Consider the following 23,339-nt stretch of genomic DNA (forward strand, 5'->3'; position numbering starts at 1 on the left):
CATTTGGTTGTGAAAGTCAGTTGCCATATTCAGCCATTGTGCAAAAAAGAGGAAGAAAATATTTCTTCTCAGTTTTTAGAATTCAAAGTTGAAGTATCAGTTTACAGTGAAGATGTGCTCAGAGTAATAGAAAATTATTTAGAGGATCAAAGTTCAGGGTGATTATTTTTCTACATTAACATTCCTGATTAATGCAAAGAATTCCATTTTGCACTAATCACAACTGGAAAATAAGATGTAGATTTAGGAAATCTGAAATAAAAATAAAAAGTGCTGGAAACACACAACCGGTCAGGAAGCATCTGTGTAAAGAGAAACAGAGTTAATGTTTCAAGTTAAAGATACTTAATCAGAACTAGCAAAGAGAGAAAACAAATTAGTGTTAAGTTGAGAAGGTTGGAAAGCCATGAATAAGACAAAGAGAATACCTGATAGGATGATGCCAAGATTACCTAAATAACGCTCATAGTTAGAGGCATCTAGTTTATAGATTAATGAGAGATACAAGGGAGAAAAAAAACTGAGACATATTAAACCTGTGAAATGCAGGTCAGAGCAGTAATGAAACCTGAAACTGAAGGGAGAATGCTGATCATATCCCACAGAACAGACAGTATCTATGAAAAAAGAACAAGTTAATACTACAGACAGATAAGAACTGATCTGTTCTGATACAAGAGAAAAAAAAATGCAAGTTATGTGAAATTACTGAAGTGCACCAGATAGAAGATGAGATGCTGAACCTCAAATTTATGTTGGGCTTCACTGGAGCATATGGGAGGCCACAGACAGATTGGTCAAATCACAGAATTAAGGTGACAGGCGATGGGATGCCCAGGAACAACCTTGTAGACTGAACAAAGATGTTCTTCAAAACGGACACTCAATCTGTGCTTGGTCTGCAATGTAGACGAGGTCACATTGTGCATCTAATTTGGTAGATTGTAGACATGGTAAATTTGCTTCTCCTTCAGCCACGAATGACTCAACATTTTCAAATTAGTGCTATTACATTTCTCTTGTTACAAAACAATTCTGCTGTTTTCTGGTTACAGATGGCAACTTATGAGTTATAAATTTGCCAGAAATATACCTACACTGAAATAATCAGAGGGAGCAATTGAAGTAACTGGGACATTTTTCTTTGCATCTTGTGTACAATTGAAACAAAGACTGAACAAATGTTGACGAATCTCTTGCAGATAAATTTCTGATACTTCATACTTGTATCAAAGAGATGCAAATACCAGTTCCCTGGACACAGCCAGGTATCTCCCTCTAGAGGCCAATGATAGATATATATGGGAAATATGTCAGGAACAGGGTGCTCCTATAGCTAGCTGACTTTTGTCTTGAAAATTTAGGGTAAGGCACATACAGTAATCATATTCAGTGACTTGGATAAGCCAAATATTTTGCAGTTAATTGAATTTCCTGTTAAGTTAATCTTTTTATAAGAATTAGGATTACACCTAATTTTGGAGCCCAAAAACAAGATATGATTCCAGTTCTAATTGCCTTTTATTCAATCTCAAAATTCACATCATCTTTTGCTATTGTAACTGGCAGATAGCAAAAGGCATGTTGTACGATCAAAATGATGGTGACATTTCAGCCAAATTTTGGGAGAGACTAGTGGTAGAGAGGAGTGGGTGGTAATAAAGGGATTGAGGTCTGAGGTTCATTCGTGCATTAATTCACTTAGTGCCTTGCATCTACCAATCAGAAATGCTATCAGAGACACGAGGCTGTTACCAGCACAAGAGGAAATGGTGAAATGTTAAAGAAGATGTGATCCCACAACAAATTAAGAAAATGCTGGAAATACTAAGCTGGTAGAAAGAAGAGTTAATGCTTCAGGATTCATCAAAACCCCTCATCAGAATCAATTGATTTTCAATTATAATGCTCCTCCAATAGCTGTTTCTCTTTTTCTTGCTCACTTCTGGATATTCAGTTTCACTCATAGATTGACACCTTCCTAAGGCAGGGCTACTTTAACAATCTGTACCTTCACTTCTTAGCTTTAGATGTTTTATTATTTTAAATTAGGGAGAATCTGTTGTTAAACAGCATGTTTTTCTTACAGCATTTATAGCAGCAGAAAATCCTCTCTATATCTAGGATTGAAGAATGCAAGTGCCTAAAACCAGATAAATGGAGAGTCAGTGCTGTTATTGGTGCTCAATTCCAATAGTCTTCTTTTGGTCACATATGTGCATTACTGTTGACCAACATCTTTTATATACCCACCAATTATCTCTGCTATCTCGACTATACCTCTTTCCACCCTGTCTCCTGTAAAAATATTATCCTTTGTCTCAGCCACATCTGTTCCCAGGATGAGGCTTTACTCTCCAGGACATCGGAGATGTCCTCCTTCTTCAAAGATTGGGGTTTCCTTTCCTCCACCACTGTTGCTGCCCTCACCTATATCTCCTCCATTTCCCGGACAATAATGCTCACCTCATCTTCTCGCTGCCTTAACAGTGATAGTGATAACAGTGACAAGTTCCTCTTGTCTTTTCCTACCAACCCATGAGCCTCTGCAACCAACACATTATTTTCCACAACTTCCGTCATCTGCAAAGAATTCTTACCACCAAACATAGCTTTACCTTCCTGCCCCCACTCTCCACTTCCCACAGGGATCACACCCACCGTGACACTTCTTCCTAATCTCCCTCCTGACACTTATCCCACCCCCCATATTAACCTTCCTCCCGACACTTATCCCTGCAAGCAGCCAAAGTGCTACACCTGTCCACTCACCTCCTCCCTTACCTCCATTCAGAGCCACAAATAGTCCTTCTTAGTGAGGCAACACCTCTTCTGCAAATCTGCTGAAGTCATCTATTGTATCAGTGCTCCCGATGTGGACTCCTCTACACTGGTGATACCTGTCCTAAATTGGGGACTACTCGTCAATCACCTCCACCCCATCCATCTAAAGCAGAACTTCCTGGTGGCCAAACATTTTAATTCCGGTTCCCATTCCCATTCCAACATGTCAGTCCATGGCCTCCTCTTCTACCACAATGAGGCCATGCTCAGCATGGAGATGCAAACATCTTACATCCTGTCTGGGTAGCCTCCAACCCGATGGTATGAATATCGATTTCTCCTTCCAGTAAAAAAATTCTCTCCCCTCCCCTCTTCTTCTATTCCCCATTCTGTCCGCTTACCTCTTCTTACCTGCCTATCACCTCCCCTTTCCCCAATGGTTCACTTTCCTCTCCTATTAGATTCATTCCACTCCAGTCCTTCACCTTTCCCTCCCACCTGGCTTCACCTATCATCTTCTAGCTGTCTTCCTTCCCCTCTCCACAGCTTTTTATTCTGGCATCTTCCCTTTTCTTTCCAGTCCTCAAGAAGGTCCTAGCCAGAAACCTTGACTGTTTGTTCATTTTCGTGGATGTTGCATGACGGGCTGAGTTCCTCCAGCAATTTGTGCGTGTTGCTTTGGATTTTCAGCATCTGTAGAATTTTTTCTGTTAATAAAATAAACATCTGTAAATCAAATGGCTACTACCAAACCTTTCCCACTTCCTAAAAATAAAAGTCCACAGTAAGCCCTGGGAAACATATACCACCTTCCATTCCTTGGGAGCACTTCTCAGCAATGCTAGCATCGATGATGAAATTCACAATCACGTTTGAGAAAAAGAGCTTAAATACTTAGAAAATCTCGAATACAGTATAGCAAACTATGAGCAGCAGTGATTCTCTCCCTCCTGTCAGTAGGTTTTGGAGACTACAGATATCTGAAAGCACTGAAGAGGTACCACTACTGTATATAAAGTCTGCTAAAACCTTTAAATCCATTGTTAGGGTATGTGAATCTACATCAGCAAGTTCTACTAGTTTAACATCTATAGCATTCAAGCTGTAATAATATTTAGGGAGTTCCAAGTGCAGATCAAGGAAAAGGCTTCAGGCTAAATTTAAAGTCTCCTTTAGGAAAATATAGCATTGATGAGTGTTATTGAAGGGTCTCAGCCTGAAACAGTGACTATTTCCCTCCATAGGTAACACACACAAAATGCTGGTGGAACGCAGCACGTCAGGCAGCATCTATAGGGAGAAGCGCTGTCAACGTTTTGGGCCGAGACCCTTCGCCAGGACTAACTGAAAGGAAAGGTAATAAGAGATTTGAAAGTAGGAGGGGAAGGGGAAAATGCGAAATGATAGGAGAAGACCGGAGGGGGTTGGGGTGAAGCTGAGAGCTGGAAAGGTGATTGGCAAAGGGGATACAGAGCTCGAGAAGGGAAAGGATCGTGGGACGGGAGGCCAAGGGAGAAAGAAAGGGGGAGGGGAGCACCAGAGGGAGATGGAGAACAGGCAGAGTGATGGGCAGAGAGGAGAAAAAAGGAGGGGGAATAAAAACTAAATATATCAGGGAAGGGGTAAGAAGGGGAGGAAGGGCATTAACGGAAGTTAGAGAAGTCAATGTTCATGCCATCAGGTTGGAGGCTACCCAGCCGGTATATAAGGGGTTATTCCTCCAACCTGAGTGTGGCTTTATCTTGACAGTAGAGGAGGCCATGGACAGACATGTCAGAATGGGAATGGGACGTGGAATTAAAATGTGGGGCCACTGGGAGATCCTGCTTTCTCTGGCGGACAGAGCATAGGTGTTCAGTGAAATGGTCTCCCAGTCTGCATTGGGTCTCACCAATAAATAAAAGGTTTGGCGAATAGGATCTCCCAGTGGCCACATGTTTTAATTCCACGTCCCATTCCCATTCTGGTATGTCTATCCATGGCCTCCTCTACTGTCAAGATGAAGCCACACTCAGGTTGGAGGAACAACACCTTATATACCGGCTGGGTAGCCTCCAACCTGATGGCATGAACATTGACTTCTCTAACTTCCGTTAATACCCCTCCCCCTTTCTTTCTCCCTAGGCCTCCCGTCCCATGATCCTTTCCGTTCCCCAGCTCTGTAACCCTTTTGCCAATCACCTTTCCGGCTCTCAGCTTTACCCACCCCCTCCGGTCTTCTCCTATCATTTTGCATTTCCCCTCCCCCTCCTACTTTCAAATCTCTTAGTATCTTTCCTTTCAGTTAGTCCTGACGAAGGGTCTTGGCCCGAAATGTCGACAGTGCTTCTCCTTATAGATGCTGCCTGGCCTGCTGCGTTGATCCAGCATTTTCTGTGAGTTACTCCAGATTTCCTACATCTGCAGAATTCCTTGTATCTCTACATTGACCTTATCAACCGCCAAACTGTTTTCGAAGCAAGTTATCTGCAAATCTGAGAAACTGCCTGAAAAGAGAAGCTAGAAAAGGGCTTTCCTTACACAAAATCTATTTCTTATTCAGCTTTTTCTACCTCACACTTCTCTATATGTTAGGTTATTTTAGATGCAAACAAAGTTGGTGATTAGGGGCTGTTCCTCATTTAAATTTTTTAAATAAGCATTGTAAAGACCACCGATCTTTCAAATGTAATTCCATAAACATTTATATCTTCAAACAATAGAACATAACAAAAATTTTTAACAAGTGTTTTGGCATCCTTCTCAACTTGTTCTAAGTTCTTCAATAATGTGTGTACATACCAACCCTAGCATTTTGTTAATTTTGCCTCTGATCCTTCTTGTTAATGATATGCATTACTGCACAAACTTCTGAATTAAATTTCAACTATGAAGTGCCTATCCATTTTGTTAGTTCTTAAACATGTTACTATCATGGATCACAGAAAAGTACATCACAGAAACAGGCTTTTCAGCCCACAATGTCTTACCTAACTATGATGCAAAATGTAACTAATTCTGTCTGCCTACTTATGTGTTTGTCTAAATGCTTCTTAAACATTGCTATTCTATATAATTTCACCACCTCCCCTGGCAGCACATTTCAGGCACCTACCACTCTCCTGTTAAAAGAACTTGATTCACAAGTCTTGTTCAAACTTTCCCTCTGTCACCTTAAGACTATGCCTTCCAGTATTTGACATACCACCCTGGAAATAGACTATCTAGTCTGGCTATACCTTTCATAATTTTAAATACTTCTGTCAGATCTCCCCTTAGCTCTAGCACTCCAGCAAAAACAAATCGTATTTGTCTAACCCATTTTTGGATCTAATACTTTCTAATTTGGAAAAGATCCTGGTGAACCTCTTTTACACCCTCTCCAAGGCTTCCACATCCTGCCCATAATGTGGCAACCAGTCTAAATATGTGCTTTCCACTCACTGTTTACAACTGTTGACTTCTATGTCATCTGTAAGCTTGACAAAATGACTCTTGTACCAAGTCTGGGTTATGAGTAACTATTGAGGGTGCCACAATGGCATTGCAAGTACATAAAACATAGAATAGCTCATCCAAGGAGCAGGTCTTTTGGCCCACTATTTCTGCACCAAACATGATGCCAAATTAAACTAAACCTCTTCTGCTTATACATGATCTATATCCCTCCATTCCCTGCATATCCATGTGTCTAAGAGCCGCTTAAATGCTACTATTGCACCTGCTTCCATCACCGCACCAATACACCATTGTCTATGAGAAAAAAAAGCTTGCCCCCCCCCCCCCACTGGGTACATGTCTCATTGGGTTAGTTATGTGATTGAATTCTGATCTGTCTGTAAAGCGAATAACAGGAAGAAAGGAAGTTTCTCCCTATAACCGTGTGGATTTTCCCTGATCCTACCAGTTCCCTTCTACATGCCAGGATGCAATTGCTAACTATAAATTGTATTGGAGGGCATGAAGGCTAGGAACAGAATGGAGTACAAGGTGGAATATTAATAAGCGTAAGAAAAAGAGAGACAGTACTGTGCAAAAGTCTTGGATACATACTGTATGTGTGACTAGGGTGCCTAAGACCATTACAGAGTTCTTACATTATGTCTCCCTAGTTACCAAATAAGACATAATTACTTCTGAGGTAACATCGACAGTGTTTCTTCCTATAGATGCTGCCTGGCCTGCTGTGTTCCACCAGCGTTTTGTCTGTGTACTCTTGTTTCTGTTTCCCAACCATCTTCCTATTTTAACCAATATACGTACTGTGCAAAGGTCTTAGGCACCCTAGCTATATATATGTGCCTAACACTTTTGCACAGTAATGTAAGTGGAGCATTTATAAGGAAATCAGTAGAGGAATGAGATAGCTCTGAGTACTAGCATAAACTCAATGGATCTCTTTCTATGTCAATGTCAACCTCTCCCTCAATGTCACAAAAACAAAAGAGCTGCTTGTGGATTACAGGAGGAATGGAGACAGGCATTCCTAGTGACATCAATGGATTTGGGGTTGAGAGGGTAAACAGCTTTAAGTTTCTCGGCATCCTCATCAGTGAGGACGTGTTCTGTACGCACCAGCTGTGTGGTGAAAAAGGCACAAAGTGCCTCTTTCAACTCAGACGGTTGAGGAAGTTTGGCATGGGCCCCCAAATCCTAAGAATTTTCTACAGGGGCACAACTAAGAGCATCCTGACCAGCTGCATCACTGCCTGGTATGGGAACTGTACTTCCGTTAATCGCAGGATTCTGCAGAGAGTGGTGCGGACAGCCATGTGCATCTGTAGTTGTGGACTTCCCATGATTCAGGCCATTTACAAAGACAAAGACAGGTGTGAGAAAAGGGGCCGAAGGATCATTGGGGACCCGAGTCATCCCAACCACAATCTATTCCAGCTGCTACCATCCGGGAAATGGGACCGCAGAATAAAAGCCAGGACCAACAGGCTCTGGGACAGCTTTTTCTACCAGGCCATCAGACTGATTAACTTATGCTGATTTGAGTGTATTTCGATGTTACACTGACTGTTCTATTTATTATAAATTAATATAAATTACCATGATTGTACATTGCACATTTAGACAGAGATGTAACGTAAATTTTTTACTCATGTTTATGATGTAAGAAATAAAGTCAATTCAATTCAATCTTTAATTAAAATGGAAAGAAAAGTGAAGAACTTGTTCCTAAAATTCTGAGGAACACTAATGCATAATTTTCCTTTCTTCTGAAAGAACAACCCCTCATCACTACTGTGATTCTTTTCATTAAATAATTTTGCATCCATTTTATCATGCATCCATTTTATCATTCTCCTGTTCTTTTTTCTTTTAATTCTGCCCACTCATCTGTTATGAGGCATATTATCAAACACTAGTTCAATGTATATACAGGCTGCAACTAGCATATTATCATCATTAACCTTCTCCAGTAGTTCAAAAAATCAATTAAGTTTATCAAATACGATTTATGCCTGAAGGGGAAAATCCTTCAAGGATTTTCAGTTATTCATGTTTTCTAAGTGCAGATTAACTTTTTGCAAAAAAAAACTGTTGTCCAAAGCAGAAAATGTTATAAGAACTTGGCAAATGAGCACATAGAGCAAGTGCACAGAGAAAAAGAGTCAATGCCTCAGGTCAGTTATCTTTCATCAGTACTGAAAAAGTGAAAAAATAAGCATGTTTAGGTGCAAAAAAGTAGAAAGTCGAGGTGACAGTTAAATTGTGACATTTAGAGACAGTATATCTAGCAACAGCAGTGTAGAGAGAGAAGTGCAGGTATCTGACATGTCCAGTACCCATACTGAGTCTCTGGAGCTGCAATGTGGCTGGGTAGATGAAGTAATATTCGTCCAGTTTACAATGGGATAGTGTAGGAAACATTAGAGAGGAACGATTGAGTGTGAGACAGAGAATTACGGTGAGAATACGACTGGAAGCTCAGGGCCACCCTTGCTAGTAGAAAGTTGGCATCCAGCGAAGTGGTCACGTAACCTGCCTTCGGTTTCTCGAATATGCGCACCAAATGCAATGACTGAATTGGAAGAAGACTATCAATCCTGTTTTATTGTGATAGCGATTCGCCCTCGGCCACCTTCTCTAAACAGAAAAAGTGTTTTGCGCTCTGTTATATCAGTGGAACCCAATCTCAGAAACGGCTACCACGTGGAACCGCCGCTTCATCGCACGTTCAGCTCAATCTGCCCGGAACCTGTGTGAACCCCGTTGACGTATAAAAAATAAGGTTGTGGTTTCTGAACCCTGTCCCCTTTGCTTTCCTAAACTTTTTATTCTTCATGTGAAAAAAAAAACACAGGTACGGTACGAACCTTCGCCTCGCCTCACCGTCGACGGCCTTGCGGGCGGGCGGGCGCCGGCCCGGGCTCGAGCGGCGGCGGCGGTTGGGGCACGTGCGCGGGGCGGGGCGGGGCGGGGCGCCGGCGGAAGGCGGGAAGAGCGGCGCCGGAGCCCCGGCTGCGGGAGGAGGGCGGCCCGCCGCTCCAGTGCAGTCCGAGGGGAGCTCGGCATTTCGACGCTTTCGTCCATTTCCAGCATGGGTTTTCTCTTCCCGCTGCAGCCTCGCCTTGTCTGATCCCCCCCCCCCCTCCCCTCTCTTGGTCAGAGTACAGAAAGAAGCGAGTGGGGAACCGCACGCCGATTTGCTGGGGGGGGGGGGGAGATTATAAAGCGCTGTTATTGCTCAACGTTGAACAGTACGATGATACCAATGAAAATTTTCTCGCGTCGTCTTGATTTGGGATCGGAGCCTCACTTCCCAATTTATGTCGACGATAAGGAGTTACTGAAAGAAGAGATGTGTTTTAAGCCCCGAGGAACAGAGAATAGACGGTTGCTGAAGTGAATTTCTTGGGCAGATAGTTGCTGTCAAAATGTAAAACACCGAATGGTTATTTTTTTTCCTCAGTGGGCAAAACCATCACGATGCGGCTTTAGAATACCAAGTAAGTGGTCATCCTCAGGTTGTTGTTACTGTGTTTTACGTGTAGGCGCAACTAGCAAAATATTGAACGATGTCTTTTTTAATTATTTTTAAATGCTGTTAGATTATGCATGTTAGGGTTTTAATGCATTTCGTCTTCAGCGAGTTTGTGTAGAATTTGACAGGGGTACATTTGTTAGAATTATTCCCATTCGATGGTTGTATCGAACTGGGACGCGTTCGGCAGCGATAATTGGTGTTTAGCAGATTTTGTTGGTGGTTCGAACGAATAGTTTGCGGGATAATAACGGTCCGTCGTTGACTTTACATCGCAGTTAAACTATTAAACAGTGCGTCAGTGGCTGGTACAGTTTTATTATCGGTAAAGGGCGCCACAAGTGGACAGAGCTGTATGCTGTTGATTTTTTAAAACGATGAATTCTCGAATATAGTTGCATTAAATAATTAAGGACACCAGTATCTGCAAATTATCGCAAGTTAAATGCACTTTACAGACCGGTTCCGAAAGTGTGAGAAATGTAGAGCAAGGTGCATGAAGCCTGAAGTTGTTACCTGGCGTAACAAAAGGCGAAGGGAGGCTCTGGTCCAGCTCTAAGTTAACCTTGTTTACCGCAGTTTGGTGTTGATCCATCCTGGCTCCCCTCCGAAACAATATCCGCTGGTGTTTGTGTGTGTGTGTCCGCAAGTGCAGCGTCGTGCAGAAAAACGAACGCAGTTCGGTGAAATAATTCCTGAGAAATTTTCATTGTCCGGTTCAGGTCAATGAATTTTTATTCCGCTGGTTGTGAAGATGTTCACGAACAAAAAAAAAGCCATTTATTTTTAACAAAATTTCAAGATAATCTATTGAATATTGTGACTGTACGAGGCTTGGTGTGGGGGGGGGGGACTGTTGAAGCGTATGACAGGTTATTCGGATGCATATTTTCTCTTCGAAAATAATTTACGAAAATTGAGTAGATATGGTGTCCTTGAAGTTCTACAGCTTGGTTATGAGTTTATCCAGAAGGATTTAGTTTTGGGAATCCCCCGGTCACTAGTTACAAACAGTTTCGGAGCAACAATTACAGAGGCAACTGTGAGTATGAACACGGAGTTCGGGAGACTATCAACCTATTTTGCGTAAAAGAGTGTTCTAGTGTATGCTTGATTTTGAATTCAACAAATGCGCCTTTTAAATTTCTATCTAACATATAATTATTTTAGTATCAAATATGTTTATAATTCGCAATTTTGAAGTGACTCGTTTGCATTTACACTAAGTGATGGGGTTGCTGATGACATTTGGCAAATGCACTGCGTAGAATTTTAGCATATTTATAAGAGCACATAGAATATGAGCTTACCTAACAAGTTATCGGCCATGGAACATTTAACCGGTCTATGCTTTCGTTTAGCTTTGGTAACTTTTCTTGGACGCCGATCTTCGGAGAAACCCCATGGATAGGATAAAGGGGCAACATTTCTAATTATTTGTGGGCATTCTTTTGCATTCATTTTAAAATACATTGTGGTAGTTATGTTTAATAGAGAACAATACAAGTACTGGCAATTCCTTTCGGAAGTACCGACGCGGGATAATTTCAGACTCCGCAAAAATTATACAGGTGATTGAAAATATCGTTGGAAACCCCAATTTCATTTTATTGTACTGTACTGCGAATGTCTTTGAAATAAAGTATGGTCGAACGAGTTCAAGAATATTTACGAAATCTACAGGTTTAACCGATTAACAGGTCGTTGACCGTGGTAACTGCATTGGCGTAATTTGTGTTGATCATTGGAATTTGCATTAAACCAAGTGGAAGCCCAGTTGGCTATTGCTTCAAGATTGTTATCTATGAGGACCAACAGGCAGTTAATAATCCACTATTTTTATGCTTAGCACCAGGAATCGTTGTGAATTCCTTTCATAATTTTGGTTTGCAGTTCATTGGTGCAACTATGATTTAATGCAGTCATGCTTAAATAGACAATACTTAACAGCTGATTTATTATTATTTCAGCCAGGCACATGTTCAAATCAGTGCAACTACACTTAGTATGCTCATTGTTATATCAATGTTAAATAATTCTGTTATTTGCCTATTGCTGATATTGTAACAGGACAATAACCTGCTATTTACTTGTAGGCTATATTGTACTTCCTACATTGGTAGCAGCCAGCATTTTCTACAGGCAATCTCTAATTCAACCAGCGTAGCTTTAGTTTGGATGTCCTATATCCATATCATAGAGAGAAAAACAGCCCTTTTTGGCATTCTTTGTCACTACTGTAAGTCTGCATCCAAAAATAAGGGTTTCTGGTCCATGACCAATATGCATGGTCTTTGCAACAGAAATTAGTGAAGCCAGACTATTTGCTAGTACTACCATCACCACCTAAGCATAGTTCGTTCCCTGCTTTGTTAGTGCTAGTGTCCAAGCCAACTTTAATTTCTTGGTCTTTATCCACAAGGAATATACAAGTATACACAATAGGAGCAGGATTAATTCACTTTCCACTTCAGCCTGCTCTACCATTTAATAAAATGGTTTTGTTTATTATTAGTATCACATGTATCAACGTACAGTGAAAAATTGTTTTCCATGCAGAGTATTTATCACATTTGTGCAAGGGAAAACAATAACAATTCAGATTAAAAGCTTTACAGTTGTGGTGAAGTGCAGTGCAGGCAGATAAATTGCAAAGCCACTGTCATGACTGGTCTGATTTTAATCTCAGTTCTGCATTCTTTTCTATGGCTGCAACCTTTATTATTTTTTTCTGTCTCCCTTGAAACATATTCTGTTTCTACCATCTTTTGAAATGTCTTCACATCTCACCTTGAACACCCTAGTTTGAAATTTTCCCGCAAGAAGAAAAATTCTGTCCACATTACTGCTGTTTATTTACAAAAAAAACCTCAGGATTTTCTATGCTTCGATTAATACCCTTGTTGTTCTTGTAAACCTCTAACCTGTGAACCTTCCTTCATCTGAGAACCAGCTTATTTTGTTTATCCTGACTTGTTGACTCTTGGTCTGGTATAGTGAAGTGAATGTGCAGGAAGAAGCTGCAGAGAATAGCGGATGCAGCTCAGTACATCATGGGCACCTGCTTCACTACCAATAGGGCATGTCATCTTCTGTGGCCTCTATCAGGCCTGGAGTCTCACACCATCAGTTTCAAGAACAGCTCCTTCCCTTCAGCAATTCAGTTCTTGAACTGACCAGTGCAAACCTAATCACGACCATTTAATAACACTGGACACTCTGACCATTTTGTACAAAAATGGACTTTTGTTCAAATTCTGTGATTTTTGAAAAATTATATATAATTTATGCTGAATGAATGCTTTAGTTATGAATGCTGCTTATATGATGATTTGTGCCTATGATACTGCTACAAGTAAGTTCTGCTTTGCACCGGCGTTTGCATTTTTTTTCAATTGTTACCATCAGGTTAAAATCTAGACGTACAAAAAAGCTGGATGAACTCAGCAGGTCGGGCAGCATCCGTTGAAAGAAGCTGTCAACTTTTAAGGTTGAAAACCTTCGTCAGGACTAGAGAAGGAGGGGGTAGGGGTCCTATAAAGAAGGTGGGGAGAGGGTGGAAAACCAATCAGAGGAAAGATCAAGGGGTGGGGGAGGGGATAGGCAGGAGAGGTGAAGAAGGAATCTAAGGGGAAAGGACTATGGGTAGTAGAAGAAGGTAGAATCATGAGAGATGATAGGCAGCTAGAAGAGGAGACAGAGTAGAGGTGGGATGGGGAAGGGAGAGGGAGGGAATTACCGGAAGTTGGAGAATTCAATGTTCAATTCAGCTAAATCTCTTCTGTCATACCAAGGGGCTGGAGACTACCCAGATGGTATATGAGATGTTGTTCCTCCAACCGAAGTTTGGCCTCATGATGGCAACAGAGGAGGCCATGTATGGAGATATCCGAATGGGAATGAGAGGGAGAGTTGAAGTGAGTGGCAACCGGGAGATCCTGTCTGTTGTGGCAGACAGGTTAAAATCTTCTTTGAAAAGCAGCATGCAAACTTCCAGTGCTCCACATAACTGAATTTCTACTTCCTTTGGCATCAATTGATGATGTTTTGTTACTTTACCTAATTTCTCACTGTACTTACAGACCTTTGTATTCATTATTTACTGCAGAAGGTTTCAATGCCATTGTACAGTCTGTTAAGTATTAGCATTCATTTGACTATACCTAGAGAAGATTTAAGTTCAGTCATACTCTTGGGTTTTCATAGCAGTTAGCCCAACATTTTCCTGCACCGATGATCAGGGTTCAATTCCCACTGCTGTCTGTAAGCAATTTGTATGTTCTCCCCATGACCATATGGGTTTCCCTATGGTACTCCAGCTTCCTCCTTATTCCAAAGTCACATGGATTAGTATGTTGTGGGCATGCTATGTTAGTGCCACAGTATAGTGATACTTCTGGGCTGTCCCCAGCACCTAGTCACAAAGTCATAGAAAAGCACAGCATAGAAACAGGCCCTTTGGCCCATCTAGCCCATACTGACTAATTTTAATTGCCTATCTCCATCAACCTGAACTGGGATTATACTCCTCCACGTACCTATTCAAACATCTCTTAAACGTTGAATTTGAGCTTGAGTGCACCACTTCCGCTGGCAGCTCATTCCTCACTCTCATGACCCTCTGAAGAAGTTTCCCCTCATGTTCCCCTTAAACTTTTTACGTTTCTCTTAACCACGACCTCTCGTTGTTGTCCCACCCATCCTCAGTGAGAAAAGCCCATTTGCATTACCCTTTCTATACCCCTCATAATTTTGTATACCTCCATCAAATCTCCCGTCTTTTGCATTCCAAGGAATATAGTCCTAACTTTTTCAATCTTTTCTTGCAACTTAGGTCTTCCACACCTGACAATATCCTTGTAAGTTTTTTTTCTGTACTATTTCAAACTTATTTTCATCTTTCCTGTAGGTAGGTGACTAAAACTGCACACGGTACTCCAAATTAGATCTCACTAATGTCTCGGACAACTTAAACATTAAATCCTATCTCCAGTGTGCTGAAAGCACATTATTGGACACTGGTCATTGACACAAACAACACATTTCGCTATGTCTTGATGTACATGTGACAGCTAATCTCTTGCTTCTAGTCACATCTCAGCCTTTTCCTTGACTGTCTGCATCTACCGTTAAGCCCAATTAAAGCACTTCTTCCTCCATAATGGTACACTTGAGAATGGTAAGTGCCTGGAGTGGGCTGTTCGTGTTGAAAGCAGATATGATATTGGTGTTTAAGAAGCTCTTATAGACACATGAATATGCAGGTAATGTATTGTTTTTTTTCTCTCCTAGCAGAGATAAGATCATGATACACAAGAGCAGAATTAGGCTATTTGGTCCATCGAGTCTACTCCAAGAGCCAACAATCTCTCTTCATATGTTAACCCTTTCATTCCTGGAATCATTCTCATGAATCTCCTCTGGACATTCTCTTAGATAAAGAGCCCAAAACAGCTCACAATATTTCAAGTGTGGTTTGCCTCATGTTTTAAAGTACTTAGCCTTATATCCTTGCTCTTATATTCTAGTACTCTTGAAATGGATGCTAACATTGCATTTGCCTTTCTCACTATCAACTTAATCTGCAAGTTAACCTTTAGGGAATCCTGCATAGGACTCCCAAGTTCCTTTGTACCTCTGACTTTTGCGTTTTCTCCCCATTTAGAAAATAGTATCTGCTTTTATTTTTTTCTTCTGCTAAAGTTCATGAGCGTACACTTCATTACACTATATTTCATCTGCCACTTCTTTGCCCATTCTCCCAAACTGTCTGTTCTTATGCAGACTCCCTGCTTCCTCAATACTACCTGCTCCTCCACTTATCTTTGTGTTGTCTGCAAACTTGGCCACAAAGCCATTAATCTGTCATCCAAATCAGTGACATTAAATGAAACGAAGCGGTCCCAACTCCAACTCCTGTGCCATACCGCTAGTCACTGGCAGTCAACCAGAAAAGGTCCCTTTTATTCCCACTCATTGTCTCCTGTCATCCATACTAGAATCTTCTCCCCAATACAACAGGCTCTTATTTTGTTAACAGAGTCAATGTGCGGCATCTTGTCAAGGGCCTTCTGAAAATCCAAGTAAACAACATCCGCTGACTCTCTCTCTGTCTTGCCTGTTATTTCAAAGAATTCCCACAGATTTGTCAGGCAAGATCTCACCTTGAGGAAACCAAATTTGGAGTATTGTGTACAGTTCTGGTCACCGAATTATATGAAAGATGTCAACAAAATAGAGAGGGTACAGAAGAGATTTACTAGAATGTTACCTGGGTTTCAGCACCTAAGTTACAGAGAAAGGTTGAACAAGTTAGGTCTTTATTCTTTGGAGCGTAGAAGGTTGAGGGGGGAGTTGATAGAGGTATTTAAAATTATGAGGGGGTTAGATAGAGTTGATGTGGATAAGCTTTTTCTATTGAGAGTAGGGGAGATTCAAACAAGAGGACATGAGTTGAGAGCTAAGGGGCAAAAGTTTAGGGGTAACACGAGGGGGAACTTCTTTACTCAGAGAGAGGTAGCTGTGTGGAACAAGCTTCCATTAGAAGTGGTAGAGGCAGGTTCAATATTGTCATTTAAAAAAAATTGTACAGGTACATGGACAAGAAAGGAATGGACGGTTATGGGCTGAGTGCAAGTCGGTGGGACTTGGTGAGAGTAAGCATTTGGCACGGACTAGAAGGGCCGAGGTGGCCTGTTTCTGTGCTGTAATTGTTGTATGGTTACATGGTTAAACCATTTTATTATGTTCCTCCAAGTACCCTGAAACTTCACCCTTAAGCAATGGACCCAAAGATCTTCCCAACTGCTGAAGTCAGGTTTACTGGCCTATTATTTTCTTACTTTTGCTTACCTCCCTCTTATAGAGTGGAGTACACTTGCAATTTTCCAGTCCTGCAGAATCTAGTGCTTTTTGAAAGATCATAACTAATGTCTCTGCAATTGCTTTGGTTACCTCATTCAGAACCCTGGGTTATAGATCATCTGGCCCAGGTGATTATTATTAAGGAGAAGGTGCTTTGGGAGCTGAAAAGTATGAAGATAGATCTTTCAGATCTTTCAGCCCCAAAGCACCCCCACCTCAGTAATAGCAACTACATTTATGTCTCTGACATCCGTGAACTTCTGGCATACTGTTAGTGTCTTTCACAGTGAAGACTGACACATTATTTATTAAGTTCATCTGCCATTTCTTTGTCTCCCATTGCTACCACTTCAGCATGATTTTTCAACAGTCTGATATCCACTCTCATCTTCCCTTTATTCATGATGTATTTGAAAAATCTTTTGGTATTCTCATTTATATTATTAGCTTGCCTTCCTATTTAATCTTTTCTCTCCTTATGGCTTTTTAGTTTCCTTCTATTGTTTATTATAATCTTCCCAATCCTCTATTTTCTCACTTAGTTTGCTACTGTGTATTACATGCCCTCTCATTTACTTTCATGCTCTCTTTGACTTGTCAGTCATGGTTGCCTCAACCACCCTTTAGAATATCACTTTATCCTTGGGATATACAGTATCCTGTTCCCTTCCAATCTATTTTGGCCAGCACCTCCTCATGCCTCTGTAATTCCTTTTACTCCACTGTAATACTGATTACTCTGACTTTATCTTATCCATCCTAGAATTCACCCTGCGGTTTATTTTATTATGATCATTGCCTTCTAAGGGTTTCTTTAAGCTCCCTAATCAAATCTGGTTCATTACACAACACCCACTCTAGAAATGTCTTTCCCCAGTGGATTCAACCATAAGCTGCTCTAAAAAGCCATCTCATAGGCATTTTACAAATTCCCCCCTCTTGGGATCTAGCACCAGTCTGCTTTTCCCAATCTGCCTGCATATTGAAATCCCCCATCACCATCTTAACATTCCTCTTTTTCCATTGCTTTTCAATCTCCCTTTGTAATTTGGTTATTATTTGGAGGCCTGTAACTACCATCAGTCTTTTTACCCTTGCAGTTTCTTAACCCTACCCACAAGGGTTCTACACCTTTGGATCCCATGTCACCTATTTCTAAGGATTTGGTTTCATTTTTTACCAACAGAGTCATCCAATCCCTATGTCTACATTTTGGTCCTTTTGATACAGTGTGTAATTTTGGATATTAAGCTCCTAACTATAATCTTCCAACCACAATTGTGATGCCCACAACTTCATACCTGGGTATCTCTAATTGTGCTACAAGATCATCAACCTTATTCTGTATTGACTGTATTCAAATATAGCACCTTCAGTCCTGTATTCATCACCCTTTTTTGATTTTTGTCCCTGTGTTACACTTCTGTACATCCCATTGACTGCAGTTTTGCCCTGTCATCTGCCTGTCCTTCCTCTGTCTCACTGTACACTGCATCTACTTGTATACCAACTTCCACATCTGCAACCCAATCTCTCCAGATCCTGTCCCTCTGCCAAATTAGTTTAAACTCTCCCCAACAGTTCTGGCAAACCTACCTACAAGGATATCAGTCCCTCATGGGTTCAGGTGTAACCTGACCTTTTTGTACTGGTCATACTTTCCCAGAAGAAATCCTAATGATCCAGAAATCTGAAACCCTTCCCCCTGCACCAAGGTGATTCAATTCACAAACAAGAGAAAATCTGCAGATTTTGGAAATCTGAACAACACATGCAAAATGCTGAAGGAATTCAGCAGGCCAGACAGCATCTATAGGGGGGGAAAAGTACAGTCAACATTTCAGGCTGAAAATCGATTGTTTCAATTGCAATTGATTGTTGAAAAGATACATCTGTATCTGGAAGGTCCAACTGCTGATGAATCAGTACCCTGACAAAAACCACACCAGGACAAGGAACACTCCAAGCTACTCCATGAAAAGGTTATTGAAGAGCACAAGTCAGGACAAGAAAATTTCCAAGTCACTGAATATCCCTCGGAATACAGTTAAGTCAATCATCAAGAAATGGAAAGAATATGGCACAGCTTCATAATGGCAACAATTATAACAATGCCCAAGAAGAATAATGTGAGCTGCCTTAATGACTATTGTCCAGTAGCACTCACATCTACAAAGATGAAATACTTCGAGAGGTTGGTCATGACTAGACTGAACTCCTGCCTCAGCAAGGACCTGGACCCATTGCAATTTGCCTATCACCTCAATAGGTAAATGGCAGATGCAATCTCAATGGCTCTTCAGAAGGCCACAGACCAGCTGGACAATACAGATACCTATGTCAGGATGATGTTCATCAACTATAGTTCAGCATTTAACCCCATCTTTCCCACAATCCTGATTGAGAAGTTACAGAACCTGGGCCTTTGTACCTCCCTCTGCATTTGGATCCTCAACTTCCTAAATGGAAAACCAATCTGTGCAGATTAGTGATAATATCTCCTCGCTGACTATCACCACTGGTGCACATCAGGGTTGTGTGCTTAGCCACATGACTGTGGCTAGGCATAACACAAATGCCATCTATAAATTTGCTGATAATACAATTATTGTTGGTAAAATCTCAGATGGAGATGAGAGTGTGTACAGGAGCAAGATATACCAACTAGTGGAGTGGTGTCACAGCAACATCCTTGCACTGAATGTCAGTAAGACGAAAGAGCTGATTGTGGACTTCACACCCTTCCTGATGAAGGAACATGTGCCAATCCTCACAGGAGGATCAGAAGTGGAGAGAGTGAGCAGTTTCAAGCTCCTGGGTGTCAAGATCTCTGAGGACCTAACCTGGTCCCAACATATCAATGCAGCTACAGGTTTCCCCCGCTATTCGAAAGTAGAACATTCCTATGTAACCCTTTGTAAGCTGAAATGTCGTAAAGCGAAGAAGCAATTACCATTAATTTATATGGGAGAAATTTTTGAGCGTTCCCAGATCCAAAAAATAACCTACCAAATCGTATGAAATAACACATAAAACCTAAAATAGCACTAACATATAGTAAAAGCAGGAATGATATGATATATATATATATACAGCCTATATAAAGTAGAAATATTGTATGTACAGTGTAGTTTCACTTGTCAAAATTGGGAGGACAGTGAGCCAAAATCGATTTTGGAGAAAAAAAATTTCAGCACGTACACGCATATGTATGTACATGCGTATGCAAGTACACGCCTGTGCACACAACTGCCCACACAAGGCTTCACGCTCATGCGTGAAAGGTAGTCTTTCTCAGGGTAAACACGTGTATAAAGCGGGTGTCTTTTTTCGTATAAGTGAAAATCCTCTTTGGTTAGTGAAAACAGGTACTAATGTAGGTCTTACGTAACAATGAGTTGTCATAAAGCAAACGTTCGAAAAACAGGAGCCACCTGTATAAAGACAAGACAGACTATACTTCATTAGGAGTTTAAAGAGATTTGGTATGTCAATAAAAATGCAAAAAATTTCTATAGATGTGCTGTGAAGAGCATGCTGACAGGCTGCATCACTGTCTGGTATGGGTGGAGGGGATTGCTTCTGCACAGGACTGAAAGAAGCTGCAGACAGTTTTAAGTTTAGTCGGCTTCATCTTGGGTACTAGCCTACAAAGTGTCTCAGAAAGGCAGCCTCCATTATTAAGGACCCTTAGCACCCAGGGCATGCTCTTCTCTCATTGTTACCATCAAGTAGAGGTACAAAAGCCTGAAGGCACACACTCAGCGATTCATGAACAGCTTCTTCCTCTCTGCCATCTGATTCCTAATTGGACATTGAATCTGTGAACCTCACTTTTTCAATATATATTCTGCTTTTGCATGATTTTTAATCTCCAATATACTTAGACAGTTATTTATTCTTCTATATTATGTACTGCATTAAACTGCTGCTGCTAAGTTAATAAATTTCAACACATGCCGATGATAATAAATCTGATTATGATTGTGATGGAAAGAATGTAACACAGCTGTAAATCTGCCTAGAGTAGGCCGTCCTCAAAAACTGAGTGACCGTGTAAGAAGGGGACTGGTGAGGGAGGCCACCAAGAATGGTATGACACCTCTGGAGCAGTTACTAGCTTCAGTGGCTGAGATGAAAGAGGCTGTGCATACGGCAAGTGTTGCCCAAATGCTTCACCAGTTGCAGCTTCATGGGAGAATGGTGAAGAGAAAGTGGCTGTTGGGGAAAAAAAAAACTCATGAAATCTTGACTAGTTTGCCAAAAAGTATGTGGGAGACTGAAATTAGCTAGAAGGTTCTATGGTCTGCTGAAACCAAAGTTGAGCCTTGCTTGGCATAAGTCGAGCACCACATATCATCAAAAACACACCATCCCCACCCCGATGGTGGTGGTTGCATCATGCTGTGGGGAAGCTTCACTGCAGCAGGCCCTTGAAGGCCTATGAAGGTAGAGGTTAAAACGAATGCAGCAAAATACAGGGAAATCCTGGAGGAAAACCTGATGCAGTCTCCTGGAGAACTGTGACTTGGGAGAAGATTTGTATTCCAGCAAGACAATGACCCCAGCATAAAGCCAAAGCTACACAGGAATGGCTTAAAAACAAAGTTAATGTTCTGGAGTGGTCAAGTCAAGAGTCCAGACCTCAATCCAATTGAAAATTTATGGCTGAACTTGGGGGAAAAAATTGTTCACTCACTATCCCCATGCAATCTGACAGGGTGTGAGCAGTTTTATAAGGAAGAATGGGGAAAAATTGCAGTGTCCAGATATGCAAATCTGATAAGAGACCTGTCTATCCACAGACTCAAGCCTGTAATTCCTGTCAAAGGTGCATCCACTAAATACTTTTTTCTTTTTCAATCTTTTTATTGAGTTTCATATAAATATAAAAAAAACATAACATAATAATGAATAGGTTATGAATACAATAGACTTAAGATTACACTAATAATAGGATAATAATATCCTATTAAACATCAACAACAAAAAAGTACATTAATCAATCAAGTCTATATAATTATATATGAAAAGAAACAAAACTAATCATCAAAAGAAAAAGAAAAAAAAATTTAAAAATGTGTGAAAGAAAATATATATATGAAACAAACACTAAACTAAAACTAACATGGGCAATAATAACAGTTTATAAGTATATGATAGTGTCAAAGAACTCCGGAACTCCATACCTGAACAAGAATAAACAAAGAGAAGGTCTGGGAAAGGCCAAATTAATTCACATGAAAATGTCGGATGAACGGTCCCCAAGTTTCTTCAAATTTAATTGACGAGTCAAAAATAGTGCTCCTAATTTTTTCCAAACTCAGATAAGAAATAGTTTGAAAAAGCCACTGAGACATGGTAGGAGGGTTTACTTCTTTCCAATTTTGTAATATAGACCTTCTGGCCATTAATGTTACAAAAGCAATCATTCTTCTGATTGAAGGAGAAAACTGATTACCATCCTCATTTGGTATACCAAAGATTGCAGTAATAAAGTTAGGTTGTAAATCAATGTTCCAAATTGAGGAAATCGTAACGAATATGTCCTTCCAATAATTATGTAAAGTAGGACATGACCAAAACATATGGGTCAGTGAAGCCACTTCTGAATGACATCTATCACATTGAGGGTTAATATGAGAATAAAATCGAGCAAGTTTATCTTTAGACATATAAGCTCTATGTACAATTTTAAATTGTATTAAAGCATGTTTAGCACATATAGAAGAAGAATTAACCATTTGTAAAATTTTTTCCCATTTATCTGTTGGTATATTGTATCGAAGTTCTTTTTCCCATTGTTGTTTAATTCTATCAGACATCTCTGGTTGTATCTTCATAATCATGTTGTAAATAAAAGCAACTAATCCCTTCTGACAAGGATTTAAGGTAAAATCAAATCTGAGAAATCCGTTGAAGTTGAGTTGGGAAAAGATGGTAAAACTTTATGTAAAAAATTTCTAATTTGTAAATATCTGAAGAAATTAGATTTAGGTAATTTAAATTTATTGGAAAGTTGGTCAAAAGACATCAAAGTACCTTCAAAAAAAAGGTCACGAAAACATTTTATACCTTTCCTTTTCCATATGCTAAAGGCTTGATCTGTCAAGGAAGGTTTAAAGAAAAAATTAAAAAAATAGGGCTATCAAGCACAAAGTTTTTCAAAGTAAAGAATTTCCGAAATTGAAACCAAATTCGTAATGTGTGTTTAATAACAGGATTAGATATCTGTTTATTAAATTTAACTAAATCAGCAGGAAGAGAAGAACCAAGTACAGAGAATAAAGAATATCCCTTTACTTCATTGCATTCCAAATTTACCCACTGCGGACACAATAATGAGTCCAAATCCAATTTCCAATACGTTAGATTACGAATATTATTCGCCCAATAATAAAATCTAAAGTTAGGCAAGGCTAAACCACCATCTTTTTTAGATTTTTGTAATTGCCTTTTACTTAACCTAGGGTTTTTGTTTTGCCATACAAATGAGGAAATTTTTGAATCAATGTTGTCAAAAAAGGATTTAGGAATAAAAATTGGTAAGGCTTGAAATAAGTATAAAAATTTTGGTAAAATCATCATTTTAATAGCATTAATCTGACCAACTAATGATAAGAATAAGGGAGACCATCTTGTAGTAAGATGTTGTATTTGAAGAAGCATAGGTAAAAAATTCAGTCTAAATAAATCTTTATATTTCTTGGTAATTTTT

At 40.2% G+C, this 23,339-nt stretch overlaps 2 protein-coding genes across 2 annotated transcripts in view; one reads left to right on the top strand and one right to left on the bottom strand.

Annotated features, from left to right (window-relative positions):
* The window catches only part of LOC132391180 (uncharacterized), a 1,045,680-nt gene that overhangs the window by 387,869 nt on the left and 634,472 nt on the right, over positions 1–23,339 (bottom strand). The window lies entirely within an intron of this gene.
* Positions 9,236–23,339, top strand: part of LOC132391177 (short transient receptor potential channel 4-like) — a 93,204-nt gene continuing 79,100 nt past the window's right edge. Inside the window, exon 1 of the mRNA XM_059964044.1 lies at positions 9,236–9,722. The gene's annotated coding sequence lies outside the window, so the exon portion shown is untranslated. The remainder of the gene's footprint in view (positions 9,723–23,339) is intronic.

This window comes from Hypanus sabinus, chromosome 3 (assembly GCF_030144855.1).
Source record: "Hypanus sabinus isolate sHypSab1 chromosome 3, sHypSab1.hap1, whole genome shotgun sequence".
Classification (NCBI taxonomy): Eukaryota; Metazoa; Chordata; class Chondrichthyes; order Myliobatiformes; family Dasyatidae; genus Hypanus; species Hypanus sabinus.